At 43.2% G+C, this 14,910-nt stretch overlaps 1 protein-coding gene across 8 annotated transcripts in view; it reads right to left on the bottom strand.

Moving 5' to 3' along the window:
• TAFA4 (TAFA chemokine like family member 4) overlaps nucleotides 1–3,155 on the bottom strand; it is a 180,068-nt gene extending 176,913 nt beyond the window's left edge. For 2 of the 8 annotated variants that reach the window (XM_025271901.3, XM_044933697.2), the window contains exon 1: nucleotides 2,884–3,155. The gene's annotated coding sequence lies outside the window, so the exon portion shown is untranslated. The remainder of the gene's footprint in view (nucleotides 1–2,883) is intronic. The other 6 variants (XM_044933692.2, XR_006547304.2, XM_044933694.2 and 3 more) reach the window with 5 other exon arrangements.
• Nucleotides 3,156–14,910: the final 11,755 nt, after the last annotated feature.

Genomic DNA, 14,910 nt, shown 5'->3' with positions numbered 1-14,910 from the left:
TAGACGTCTTTTTCTATTGCCTGTCCCCCTACCCTCAATCCCGAATCTGTTTGACAAATTAGAATGAAGAACACTATTTGATCTCCCAGTCATTTATGATTGACTTCAAGATTTATAGGTACTCTGGTAATCCTAGCAGATTCATACCCAACACCTGATGAAAAGTACACTTGTATGCAAACAAGTGAGTCCATCACCTAGATGTTCACCTATTTCAAAGAAAAAAAAAATCAAAAGGTTAGTCCATTTACTATGATGTCTCTCCATCAGTAAAGAAACAGAGCCAAATGCAGGGTGAAAAATTTCCAAAGAAGAAAGCAAAAGGGGGAAAATGTACTTATGCAAATTCTAAAGAGATCTATAAAACTGCAATCCGAGAATTTTATTATTAAGCTAAGCTTCTTAGTGTAGAAATCCCCAAAACTCTCCAACTGGGCAGCTAATAGAGAGTTAGGAAGAACCAAAGGACTTCCCTCTTTCTCTGATTCATCACAGGCAATATAGAAACCCTTGCTGAATATGATAATGTGACTTTTGTCAATGCATGTTCAAATCAGATAGAGGATTGGCTGGTGATGATGTCATACCCAAGGGTTAATCTCCATTGAATGTAGTTTTAATACCATATACATACCATATACACCAACACATCATTTATATAACAGTATTATATTAAGTGTCCCAACAAATGAACTGTGCAGATAATAAAAGCAGCTATTAGAGAAAGGCTATGTGCCACTGAAAAGTAGGTAAGGGGACAAAGAATCTGTGTCTGTGTGTGACTAAATGGAACTAGGTCATCAAACAAAACACATCTCTAAAAGGAGTCAAAAAATGAATATTGAAATTTAAGTGACTCAGAAAATTCTAGAACCAGATATTTGGAAAAGTTCCCTCAAATGAAAAACTATTCAGTAATCAAGTTGAGATATTTGTATTTGTGTGCAAGTTTGTGGGAGAAGAAAAAACAAATTAGCCATCCAAAAATAAGTGAACTGGCAGCCACTGCTTATCTGGTAAGAGGAAAACTGGCCACATCAAATCATGACTTACAACCTTATAATACATTTCAAAGTGTCAAAGGGGAGTTAAGATGGTACAGAAGGAAGAGAACAAAGTCATCCAAAGCTGAAAAATGAAAAGAACTGAGGAAGAAAATCTTGAAATCCATTTTTTTGGACATGAGAATATTGATCAAGAAATGCCTACACAGATAAAGAAAGCTTTTTGCACAAATGAGCAATGTCCATTCACACAGTCAATTTGGGAGAACATAAGTCATCATTAGTCGTAATGATTCTGAAAACTGCTCTCACACCGCCTTATTAAGATCTGTATTTCCAATCCAAAGGCAGTGCTGGGCTTACACACTGATTCACAACCATAAACAACAGAAATGCTCCTCATTGTAAAACCACAGTGAGCTGTTGAATTCTGCAAGTCACACATCTGTCCTCAAATGACTGAGTGCAAAACACAGATTATATCAGGAAATGGATGTTCTTAAATTATTTTAGCCTTTTTCTGTTTGCTTTGAAACCCGGGCCCTGCCTGAACAGGACTCAGACACACAAACTCATCGTCCCTCAGCAAGTGGCCTGGAAGGAGGGCAGGTCTGACCAAGAAACTGAACCATCATCGGAAACCAGTTTGGGCATATGGGTCTGCAGGTATGGGCTTCAGGTTGTTGAATCCCCAGACCACGGATATTACAGAAAGAATCAGACCACGGCTTTGAACGTCTCTGTTCCCACGCTCCAGGGTCACTTGTCACATCACATCAACCTTGCCCGTCTCGGAGGGACAGCGGTTGAAAGTTAAAGAGGAACCGACTACACGGATACAGACACTTCCTCAAGGGAGTCCTAAAATCCTGTTTGGGGGATGGGCACAGGGGTAGGTTTCAGCGAGGAACCATGAACTCGTGTATGCACATCTGGCTGAGGAGTTGCTTCACAGCTTAGCTAAGGTTCTCACGGGGGTCTGTGGAGCTCTCAAACGTTAAGTGACGCTGATTCAGGAGAAAAACACACCAGTAGCACCGTGTCTGGCCTGGGTTGTCTCCCTAGGTGCGGGTTATCAGGCTTTCCACATCGTCCCCGAGGAAGAGAACATGGCTTAAGGTTAAAGATGCCCTCCCTTCCAGGGGCTGACTGACAGAGCAAAGGAAGCAACAGCGGACGAAACCGAAAAAGATGGGAAGAAATCTAAGCACGCCGGCTTGGTGAACAAATGCTAGATACCTAATGTGGGAAGGGACGGTACTTCTAGACCCGCTCCGCTTCTCCCCTTGCGTGGGAAGCTTCGCGCTCACAGCTGCAAGTTGCACCCCGGATCACGCAACGTCCTCCCAGCAAGAGCCGGGCAAGCAGGAAATCAGCTGTAGGCTAACCCGCTCTCTCCTTCAGGCTCCTATAAAGATACCGGCTCAGACTTTTTCAAAACAAGGACTCGCGACCAGTTCGCCCTCTGCCTCTACATATCAATCCATCAAGTGACCTCTCAGACATTCACGGAGCACCCTCGGGATCTCTGAGTGACAGACACAAACCCTGAAGTTGGAAGCGTGCCACACACACCCTGCTTCTTAGCGAGGTTTCCAACTTCGGGGTGCACGGCAGCCTCCGCCACAGGAGGTCACTCCCGCAGTCCAGAGCTCCAGGATGAGCGGGAGGAGGCAAGTCGGTATCGGCCCGAGAGGCAGATGCTGCCCAGGAGACAGATCGTGAGCAAAGGGTCCCAAGTCACCCCAACCCCATCTTCCCGCCTCCTCCTTGCCCTTTCAACCTTCCTCACTCAGCTAAAGCCGGCAGCCAAGTCTGAAACTGCGTTTGCAGAGCGACACACCGATTTCCCTCCGCACCCGAGCCAGAGGACGCTCACCGTGCCGCCTCCCCGCAGACATCCCCACAGAGGTCCATCACCTCCGCAGGCTCGCTCTGAAAGGAAACTCCCAAGTCTCTCTGAAGACAAGTCCGAAACTGCATCCAGAGAACAAACGTCTGCGGAAGCAGCAGCTGCGACTCCACTCCTGGGGTCTGGCAACAGCCTCAGTGCGCCCCGTCCAGGGCGGCGCGCAGCCAGCAGTGCTGCAGAGCCAGGCTAGCAAGCCCATGGGGAGGGCAGGGCCACCGCGGGTCACAGTGATTGGCCAGGCTGGTTGGCTGCCCCCGCCCCCGCCCCCGCCCCGCCTGGTGGTCCACGTGGGTCGGCCCTCTACCCGGCCTGCAGTCCCGCTCGGTCCGGGTACTCCCAGCATCGGACTCCGCGCGCCTCTCCCTAGCGCCTCGCTGTGGCCATCGCTCAGCAGGTGCTAGGGAAAGCTCTTCCTTCTGAAGAGCTGAGCGCCTCGTGGAGCCCTGCATCAGAGAGGAATTTAGGGCTCGCCTCCCAGCTGAAACAATCCCCTCACATGGTTTCTCCATCGGAAGACCCAAGGCAGCTTGCAAACAGTTTTCCTTAACTGCCCTGAGCATAGCACATGCATAATTAATCCCCCTTCTTTTGTAACTTGCTTGCAAGGAAAAGGAGGGAAATCTGCACAGTGATCACCTGAACACTTTACTTTAAAAAATCATGAAAGTACCGCTAAGGCTTCTTTGCCTGGAACCCCACACCAAATCCTCTTCCTTCTCCCGTCCCCAAGTAACAGTCATAATCCGTGACTTAATACTTACATAGTATTCATTTTACAGAGAATACCTCATCTGATCTTCATTTTATACACCAGAAAACAGAGACATTACATAATTTACTGAAGATCACACAGTTAATCAGTGGTCCCTGTGTAATCTGAACCTTGGAAGTCTGGTGGCAGAATCCATGTTCTTTGATATTCAAAGTGCAATCCCGGAGATGCATCCCCTGAGAACTTGTTAAGAATGAAGACTTTCAGACCCCATCCCGAAACAGCATCTTCATTTTAACAAGATCCCCAGGTGACTGGCATCTGCATAAAGTTTGAGGAGCACTGTTGTATATCACTGCGCTGTTCACTGTCATTGGTTTCCTTATCATCCTCTGGTCCTTTCACCCTGCGGTGATCATTACGCATCATTTTGCCCCAGATGTACAGGTTATATTTGCCCTTCTCTGAGCCTGCTGCTTGTGCCACTAGAAGCCTCCTGCCTCTGCTCCCCGTTCCTTTGTTCTACGAGACACCCATCATGCCATATTATTTTATGTATCATTTAACCTTTTCAACCCTTTGTCCTTTTACTCTAGGAGTTGGGGGCTCTGTAAGCCAAGATTATTACCAAGTTGTCACCACTCTAAAAGCGAATTCAAGTATCAGAGACAGAAACTTGATCTCTGAGGAGTTCCTCAGCGCTGAGATTCTACGAAGGTCAAGGGCAGATCCAAGGAAAACCTGAAACTACATGCCAAGAGATGCCAGAGTGCTCCTGATGGCATTCATTCAGTCAGTCAATGAAACTGATGGCATACCCTGGGTCTGGTGCTGGTATATACAGACATAACAGAAGTAAATGAAGCAGTAAAAATTTCTGCCCTCATACAGCTTACCTTCTAGTAAAAAAGGGGAGACAGTAATAAACACCATACGTAAGTGAAGTACAGAGTATGGTGTGCAACAGAAAGAAATGAAGTACAGAAAGGGAAGTGAGCACTGAGAGGTCATGATTTAAAATGTAAGAATCAGGCTAGTTTTCACTGAGACGGTAATATGGGGACAAAGACTTAGAAGAGCTGAGGGTGAAAGTCATTTTGAAGAACTCTACAGCCATTCAATCACCAAATACTGATCGATTGAGCACTAAGCTAACCAGGTGTGCTAAGCACGGTTCTGGCATGGGTCTGTGTGTTTATTTAAGCTCTCCTGTATTTCATATGTCCAAGTTTCCCTGAACTAAAATTTTCTCATCCTGGTAGAGAAAAGCATGTAAGCAATTTTATGTGGCTCAACCAACCCACTATCATATTTTTCCATCCTGGATGCTCAGGATTGTTAGGGGTTTCATACACTAATGTCCTAACCCACAGTACCTTGGAAGTACCCAGGTACCCAGGACCTTACTTGGAGAAAGTTTTTTACAAAAGTAATCAAATTAAAATGAAATGATTAGGTAATACAATATGACTAGTGTCCTTATAAAATGGGGAAATTTGGAGACAAATACAAAGAGAAAGCACCAGGTGAAGGTGAACAGAGAGATGGGATGATGATTTTACAAAGCAAGCAATGTCAAAGATTGAGGACAAACCTCCAGCAGAAGAGAGAAGCGTGGAACAGACTATTTTGCTTTGAGCCCTCAGAGGGAACCGACTTGACCAACTTCTTGATCTCAAATGACTACCTTCAGAACTGTGAGATAATAAATTTGTGTTGCTTAGGCTATGCAATGTAGCACTTTGTTACAGCAGGACTAACTAACAAAAGTATGTTTCTAAGGTATGATGCTAAAGTTTAAGTGACTCATAAATTTCTAATGACCGATGATGCCTTTTGTGTAATATAGCAAGAAGCCAAAATGATCTGAGGTGAGATTTACCAACCAAATCACCACAAGAAAAGACAAATTATGTTTTAAAAAAGCCAAAGGTGCCCCAATTATTCAATCATTTCTCATCTATTTATCAAATGCCTAGTATATGTCAGGCTGTGAGATACAGTAACAGATAAGACAGATGTGGTCCCTGCTTTCAGGTGACATCATTATGGACAGAGTCAAATGGTAAACAAGTCAACAAACATATAAACAAGCTAATTTCAGACCAGAATGCTTAAAAGAAAAGACAGGAAGGCTAGAGAAATAAAGGGATGGGGGGGTGGGTTTAATTTCCAATGGCTGCCCCAGGAAGGGTCCTATGAGGGGGTGACACTTGAGACAAAGATTTCCATAAGAGAAGACCATCCAAGCAAAGATCTGGCAAAAACAGTTCCAGGCGGAGATAACAACTGCTCATCTCTTTTTGAATTTTATTTCTTTTTATTTTTGGCTGCACTGGCTCTTCATTACTGGGCTTGGGCTTTCTCGTTGCAGCAAGCAGGGGCTACTCTCTGGTTGCAGTGCGCAGGCTTCTCATTGCATTCCTTTCTCTCGTTGTGGAGCACAGGCTCTAGAGCACTGACTCAGTAGTTGTGACACGGGCTTAGTTGCTCTGGGGCATGTGGGATCTTTCTGGAAAAGAATCAAACCCATGTCCCCTGCATTGGCAGGCAGACTCTTAACCTGTGACCACCAAGGAAATATCCTTGCCATCCATTTCTTAACACCCTTTCTTTCTCTCTTTGCCACCCATGCTGCATCCTTTGAGGTTGTACAAAATCAATGTCTTTCTCTTAAAAATGGGGCCAAGGTGTTTATTTTCTTCTGTAAAAACCTGGGGAGGTCATGCCAACAGGGTTTTAGATGCTCACACACTCTCACAAAACATCCCGGGATGTGGTGACGTCACATGACTAGGATGCTGTGTTTATCTTCTTCATTTGTATAACATCCAGAATACAACTGGGGAATGTCCTAGCGCTTAATCAATACGCTGATGAGTGACTGTGCCTTCAAAATAACATTCCGACTCTCCAAGGCCTATTTATAAAATCCTCTGATTATCAAGGGAAGCTTCAGTTTTCAGCTTTGTAATGCTCATGTACTTTGAAGGCAATTTTTACTTAGGAGACTAATAAGAGTAACAGCTAATATTAATCAGAGGCCTGTGTGTGGCTCACTCTGCTAAGCGCATCTCATGGATTATTATCCCCACCACCCTACAAGGGAAATTCTATGACATCCTCTTCACAAATGAGAAAACTGGGGCTCAAAAAAATGAAGTAATAGGCCCAGGGCTGAAACCACTATTAAATGGCAGACTTAGAGCCCAAGCTGGTCTCTTTCCCTAGAAGGCTTGCACTAGGGTGGGTGAGCAGAAAGCAAAAGCATTTGTCTATTCTCTTGCTTTTGTCTTTAAGATTTTCATAGCACTGTTTTCTAACTTTTTTTTTTACACGCCAGCCCTCGAGCTTTCAAGTTCACTTATCTAACCAGATATTTGCTTTGCTTTCCCTTGCTTCAAACCGGGAACTGCAAGAACTTTGATAAATGAAACGACAGATACACTTTTTGTTTTCAGCCTGTCTGTTTTTCAGCATCCTCTGAGGAAATGGGAGTCAAGCTTCTTAGACATCAGTCTACTTTGACAGACATCCGTATCACACACGCTGACGGATCCTGAGCACAAAGGGAGTCCCTCCCCTCACTCAACTCACAGGGAACATCGTGCCCCCTGCCAGACCCAGTACTGTGTGTGATGCTAGCTCTGAGTCTCTTTGCACAGATACTAACAGATCCTCTTGCCTGAGAGTGAATACCTAAAAATGGCTCAGCTGGTCTTTGTGAATCGCCTTCCATTCCCAGTCCTGATCAGTGAGAAAGCCTGGGGAACTTGCAGAAGTGAAGAGATGAGAGGTAGGCCTCCCTGCATCCTCGATTCCCCTGCCACACTAAGGAAACGGGCGGCCGTTCTGGCAGTTGCATGACTTCCTGCCTGGGATAGCACAGTCAGGCTTGCTCTGAACTGCTGGAACTCAGACAAGGTGTCTGGTCTTCACTTTGGAAGGCTCAGGTGGGTCTCCCTATCTTTCCCTTTGCTGAGCACAACTGCTTCAATAATTTATGCCCTGGAAAAGCACAGCACTTCGGAGCAAATCAGCATAAGAAGGATTTACAAAACCACAGTGGGAAGGCATTTTCAGAGATCGCACAAGAGCTGGTGCATGGAGCACTATGAGCTCGTTCCAAGTAGGACCAGCCTCAGGGAGAATCACCAGAGAAATAAGGCTCCTTCTGGGACCCTTTCTTCTTGTCCCTTCCATCCAGCATCTCCCAGTAGGGTCATACTCCTCCTTAGTGACGTAGAAGACTGCTGCTGTCATTCCTTAATTCATCCTTTAATTGATTCTTTTATTAATTCATATAAAGCTGTGTTTGTCAAAGATGTATTTGTATCTCCATGTTCACATCAGCATTATGCACAACAGGGAGAAGCAACCCAAGTAAGTGTCCATGAATGGATAAACAAAACGTAGCACAGATATACCATGTAATGTCACTCAGCCTTTAAAGGGAAGGAAATCGCTACACGTGCTACAAGATGAACCTTGAGGACATTATGCTCAGTGACATAAAGTGAAAGTGAAGTCGCTTAGTCATGTCTGACTCTTCGCGACCCCATGGACTGCAGCCTACCAGGCTCCTCTGTCCATGGGATTTTCCAGGCAAGAGTACTGGAGTGGGGTGCCATAAACCACTAACAAAAAGACAAGAGCTGTATAATGTCTTGTATGTGAGGTACCTAGAGCAGCCAAATTTATAGAAACAGAAAGTAGGATGGGGTGGAGAGGTGGTGGGGATTACAGAGAGTTAGTGTTTAATGGGTACAGAGTTTCAGCTCTGCAAGAAGAGAAGTGTGTGGGGATGGATGGCGGAGATGGCTGTGCACCAGTGCGAAGGGGGTTAATGTCACCAACTATGCCCTTAAAAATGGTGGTGAATAAATTTCACTTTACGTGTATTTAACCACAATTTAAAACATTTTTCAAATCTAATTTGAAAATTTTCCTAAATCAACCAAAAATGGAAAAAATGAAAAGCTTAAAATGTGATATGTGATGCTATTTAAGATATGTGATTCTATTTAAGTTCTGCTGTATCACAACTTAACAGACTTAGACTAAACACACCTTCACATAACAACAACAAAAAAAATTATTTTCATCTTTGCATGTGTGCTAGACATTGTACCAGACACTCAAGATGCTGTTTAAAAGACACCCATGGGACTGATCTGCTGGTCCCGCTGCGCAGACTCCATGCTCCCAATGCAAGGGGCCCAGGACAGATCCCTGGTTGGGGAACTCTATCCCACATGCTGCCGGCTAAGAGTTGCCATGTCACAACTAGAGATCCTGCATGACACAACTAAATAAATCCTATGCAGCCAAATAAATATATATTTTTTTAAAAAAAAGGTGGTGGCTCAGGGGTAAAGAATCTGCCTGCAAAGCAGGAGACGCGGGTTCAATCCCTGGGTGAGGAAGATCCCCTGGAGAAGGCAATGGCAACCCACTCCAGTATTCTTGCCTGGAAAATCCCATGGACAGAGAAGCCTAGTAGGCTATGGTCCACGGGGGTCCCAAAGAGTTAGACACGACTGAGCAACTTCACTTTCGCTTTTCTTAAAAAAAACGAAAAGGACATTCAGAATCCCTGGCTTCAAAAACCTTAACAAAAGAATACCACGCTGACCTGATGGAGTCTGTTATTCAGTTTATACTTTCTTTCCCCAACAAATACTTACTGAGTTTCTACTACATGATAGGCTCTCTGCTACCTGCTCAGATACATCAGTGAACAAAATAGACACAGACTCAGTTCTCACAGGCCTGCCAGTCTAGCAGAAGAGAAACATAACAACCAAGAAATTATTGTTCCTCCAACTTACCTGCTCCATCAGAATTCACTGATTCTCAGCTAGACTCTCTAACAAGTGTCTTTATGAAGTCTGCTAATGATATCGAGGTATAAAGCTTATGTCATCCCTTCCATATTTGTAACATATACAGGCAATAACATTAGAAACAATATAGTAATCCAGTTTTCTTCGATACTGGATGCTTGGGGCTGGTGCACTGGGACGACCCAGAGGGATGGAATGCGGAGGGAGGAGGGAGGAGGGTTCAGGATGGGGAACACATGTATACCTGTGGCAGATTCATTTTGATATTTGGCAAAACTAATACAATTATGTAAAGTTTAAAAATAAATAAATTAAAAAAATAATAATAAAATAAAATGTGGCTTCCATTCCAAAGATGGTGTACACAATAATTTTAGCTAAAATATGGAAGGTTTCTTTTAGTATCTGTAACTTATTTTAATGTATATTATGAAAATGGATAAATGATAGCATCAAATCTGTGATTTTCATGAAAATTGTTATTTATAATGAGGTTAAATTAAAAGGTGATTACAGTTGAAGAAAAGATTATGATAACAGTAATTTAGGCATTTGGTAAAAATCAAGAAGGTGAGATCCAACAAAACCAGGACGAGAGGTGACATTTGTAAAAATAGGAGTGATTCTATTGGCAGAAATGCTTGATCAATGATAGGCTGATGAGAATGATATTATCAGGAAATACAGGTTTTATAGTCATTGGAAAAGACCCTGATGCTTGGGAAGATTGAAGGCAAGAGGAGAAGGGGACAACAGAGGTTTGGATGAAGCCAGAGGTTGGATGACATCATCGACTCAATGGACATGAGTTTGACCAAGTTCCAGGAGATGGTGAAGGACAGGGAAGCCTGGCATGCTGCGGTCCATGGTTTTGCAAAGAGCTGGACACAACTGAGAGACAGAGCAACAACAAAGTCACCTTTATGTTCCACCACGAGTTCATGTTCTCCCTTTCTAACTCTGAAACTCTTAGAGGCAGCCATCCCACAATACACCGAGCAATGACATGTTCTAAGAATCTCTTCCTTACCCATTTACCAACTCAGCTTCTTCTGAAAAGACTAAATCTAGAGGAGGATGGTGGTGAAGAATGAAAGATGGTCAAGTATCTCTGGTGCTTAGGTTGGAAGCATGCTGAGTTTGTATCATGCAAATTGTTACTGTAGCAAACTCACAGTGGAAACAATGATTACATTTCCAGTCCTTATCTGTCCCTTTTACTCTCCTTGAGCTCTAGTGCAAAGTCTGGGGCAAGGCAGGAAAGTAAGTATTGGGTTTTATTCCAACTTTCTTTGTATCTGCCCTATTTTAATACAGGCAACAAAAACCACATGCCAGTTGACTTTAATTTTGGACGAGATTTTGCCTCTACCTTAAAAGAACGTTATTTAGTAAAATGTCATGAATGTTAAAGCAGGATTTAAAGGGCTTCACTTGGACATCTGACATTTGACTCTTGATCAGGGACTTACCCACCAGGGAAGCCTAATCTATCAGACCTTAAATCCCATGGATTTCCCAAGAAAGTAAAGGACTGGACATTTGCCTGCCTGCCAAACAACCCCTTCAGAGAAACCATACTAGCCAGAACCCTTAATTGCAAGTGACAGAAACTCAACACAAACTGACAATAGGCTGAAAGGGGGAACTGCCTCTTTACATAACTAAGACATTGCAGAAGTGTTACTGGATACTAGCACTCAAGGGAGGGCACAGCGATAACCAATCCACCTGCCAGTGCAGGAGACACAGGAGACAGGGGTTCAATCTCTGGGCCAGGAAGATTCCCTGGAGGAGGACATGGCTACCTACTCCAGTGTTCCTGCCTATAAAATTCACAGACAGAGGACATGGAGGGCTACAGTCCATGTGGTCACAACAGATCGAACAGGACTGAGCACACACATGCTCACAGAGTGCATGCATTTGTTCCTATGTCTTCCCCATTTCTTCACTTTGTTCTTTGTTTTTGCATGAATTGACATCATTCTTTCCAACCAAAAGGAGGCTTCTTTCCAAAGCAGGGACAAAGTCCTTCAACAGTTCTCACCATATTTTTCCAGCCAAATGACTCCAAACACAACAAGAATTCTTTTTCGGCTTCTAATTAAAGAAACCTTGTCCCACTCGTTTCATAAGCTCATCTATATACCCAGTTTGGGCAGAGAAGATAGCACTCCCACCTTAATCATATTATAAATTCCTCCAGTAGAGGATAATAAAAACTAACGTCCAAGCAGGAATCTGCCCTATCCAATGCCTTGGTGGACTGATTCATATAACAACAGTTAATTATTATAGATTAGTCTGGACTCCTAAACCAAGAACTAGCCATCCATCTGACTTGTGTGGCTTGGCTAGAAAAGAAGCATGGGCCTACAGGCTTTTTCCCTGAAATTTGAAAATGGAAGCCCAACAGACTGAGTCTTTAGCTGGGGCAGTTGACCTTAATGACATGACAGACAATTATAGGCAATGTGCAGTTGAAGTTATAAAGAAGCCAGCCTACAGAAACTGGAGATCAGGGAGAAACACTGACTCTGAGACCACATCACCTCAGAAAGGACATTCAGGGAGCTGCATTTCTCAGTTTACTGTGCATGCCAGTGCCTGAAAATTTTGTGGTATGAAATAAGAACTGGCTAACACACTGAGTGCTTTTACTCACTCGATCTCATTTCCTCATTATAGCAACTCCATTAGAAAGTCTCTATTCTCTCCATTTTAAAGATGAAAACCTGAAGTTCATAGAAACTATTGGATTTTTTTTAATGTGATTTGTCAATCTAGAAAGAGTCTGAGTTGAGAATGTTTACCCCTGCTCCAAGCTGCTTCAGAACCTTGAGCAGCAGGGAAAGAGCTGGCCTGGAGACCTGGATTTGGCAGTCATCTACTTGAACTCCAAGTGATACTCATGAAAGCCACAGAAGGGGACTTCCCCAGTGGTCCAGTGGTAAAGAATCCACCTGCCAATGCAGAGGACATGGCTTTGATCCCTGGTCCAGGAAGATCCCACATGCCATGAGGCAACTAAGCCCGAGTGCCACAATTATTGAGTCTGTACTCTAGAGCCCAGGAGCTACAACTACTGAGCCCATGTGCCCTAGGATCCGTGCTCTACAACAAGAGAAGTCACTGCAATGACAAGCCTATGCACCACAACTAAGACCCAGCACAGCCAAAATAATAATTACAATTTCATAAAAGCCATGGAAAGGAGTAAGGCCACCAAGTGAAGGCTCACAGGTAGAGAGTAAGTCATCAGCTCACCTTGTGGGTACTCCCTGTGCTCAACATTCTGCATGTTCTGTACTTTATCAGAAAAAAGAGAAACTGAGGCAGATTTAGGGGAGATAGCAGTGATCTTGCTTTTAGGCACCATAAGATGAAAGGGACTTCAAATAGTTTATTTTTAAGGATTTGGTCATTTTTCTGCCATGCTTAAGTGGCTTCATCCTCACATTTTGTCCAGTCTGAAAAATTCAAGACAATCTCGCTTTTACACATGAATTTCTAAAGAAACCTTGCAAATTAGCACAGGCCTAAAGGGCCAGAACAACAGAGAATGAAGCAGAATATCAAGGACTGCGTGTCAGGTTGCATATGGAGACATCCAAGGCCATTCTTCCACCCTATCTTGATAAACAAGGTTGCACACCAAGTTGATTTTGCCCCTGGTAAATTTGGGCTATTCTAGCATTTTAATAAGATTTTTTTTTAAGAGACACAAAATAAATTATGATTCGTCATGTCAGCGCTTTATTTTGTAAGGTTGTTAGCACACTGTGACATAAATTTTGAGAAATAAATAAATGTGCTGAGATGATTTTTAAAATATTCCCTTTGCTTCCTTTTACTCTATGACTCTCCATCCTCACCCATAACAAATTCAAGCAGCTAGACAATATGCTTACAACCCTAGGGGAAAATATACCAAAGCAAAACTTGGAGAACAAAGAGACAAAACCATAGCTTATGAGTTTCAAAATATGCCGCTGAAACCCATGCCAGACATAATAGCTTTGAAAGGGTTTCTGAGCCTCCAAAGCCAGGGTTTTGAATATCAAAAAGCCACAGCATACTCTGAACAATAGACTGGGGAAAAAATAGCCTTCCCTCTGGTTTTCAGATAAGGTACAGATTCCATAGGCTGGATGGAAGAGAAGATAGTTTAAAAAGAAAGTCAGATGAGGGTGAATGTTACTGAGAAAGACCACTGTGGACAGCTGCCCCTGAGTTGTGTGAGGTTGACCAGACGTCTGACCTAGAATAGAAATTCACAGGGCTCCTCACTCTTGTTGCTGTTGTCATTTTGGCTGGAAAATTCTTTGTTGTGGGGGCTACTCCACTGCAGGATGTTGAGCAGGAATCTTGGCCTCCAGCTACTAAATGCAGGTAGTACCTCCAAGTTTTGACTGCCAAAAATAAGTCCAGACATTGCCAAAACTCTACTAGGAAAGAGGAGAGAAATCGCTCCTGGTTGAGAACCAATGAAAGAGGGAAAGAGACAGAGATTCCACATACACACACATACATATCTTTCTAATTAAAAAAGCCATTTGTTCTTTATACAGAAAATTGTAAGAATACAAAAAATCACCAATCCCTAAAATTATCTATACTCTATGCACTCAGAAATCATTATTGTTCATGTTCTGTCTACACACAATGTTTCATACACGTATATGTATATTCACATACCCCAAAGGTAAGGCCATATTACCATATGTTTTGGAATTGGCACTTTTTTTTTTAACATGGATTTTCTTAGAGGTATAGCATCCTTAACATGCTCATAATATAATCTAATTAGCCACCCCCTATTTCTGGACATTTAGATCACTCCTATTTCACCATCACTGGTAACGCTCTGATGGACATCTTCATATATTCCTTTGTTTTCTTAGGGTAAATTCCTAAGGAATGTTCTGGACAGGGAAAATGATATTGGAGGGCCACATCTATAATACGTTCTTCTGCACTGGTTGAAGTCATAATTTGCTGATTTCAAATACACCTTATTCCACTGGTGTTGTTACCTTTCTACAGTGCTTTCCACTTTGCCAAGTATGCAAGGCAGCTTCCAACTGTTCCTTTTTACTGACATGAAAACTAATATTCATGGAAGCTAAATGACTTGCCCAAGGCAATACTGAGCAACACTGTATCACCTGAGCCCTGGGATTTTATTACTGCTCACAGTGGCAACACATATACAGCCAAAACTGAAATAATCCAGAGAAGATCAGTATGTCCCGCATTCATGGATGAAGTGCAATTTTGTGAGCATGAGGACGTTAGGATAATTCTTGATCATGAGTTCTGTCTCTGAGTACAGTGGATTCCAGAGGTCCCAAAACATAGTCAAGGCCATGAGACTGCGGATGACTGAATCTACCACTTTCCATGCAAAATTTCACAACCAATCTCATCTCA

Source organism: Bubalus bubalis, chromosome 21 (genome assembly GCF_019923935.1).
Source record: "Bubalus bubalis isolate 160015118507 breed Murrah chromosome 21, NDDB_SH_1, whole genome shotgun sequence".
Lineage (NCBI taxonomy): Eukaryota > Metazoa > Chordata > Mammalia > Artiodactyla > Bovidae > Bubalus > Bubalus bubalis.
Note: the sequence above shows the minus strand (reverse complement) of the source record. Positions and strands in the feature narration are given on the sequence as shown.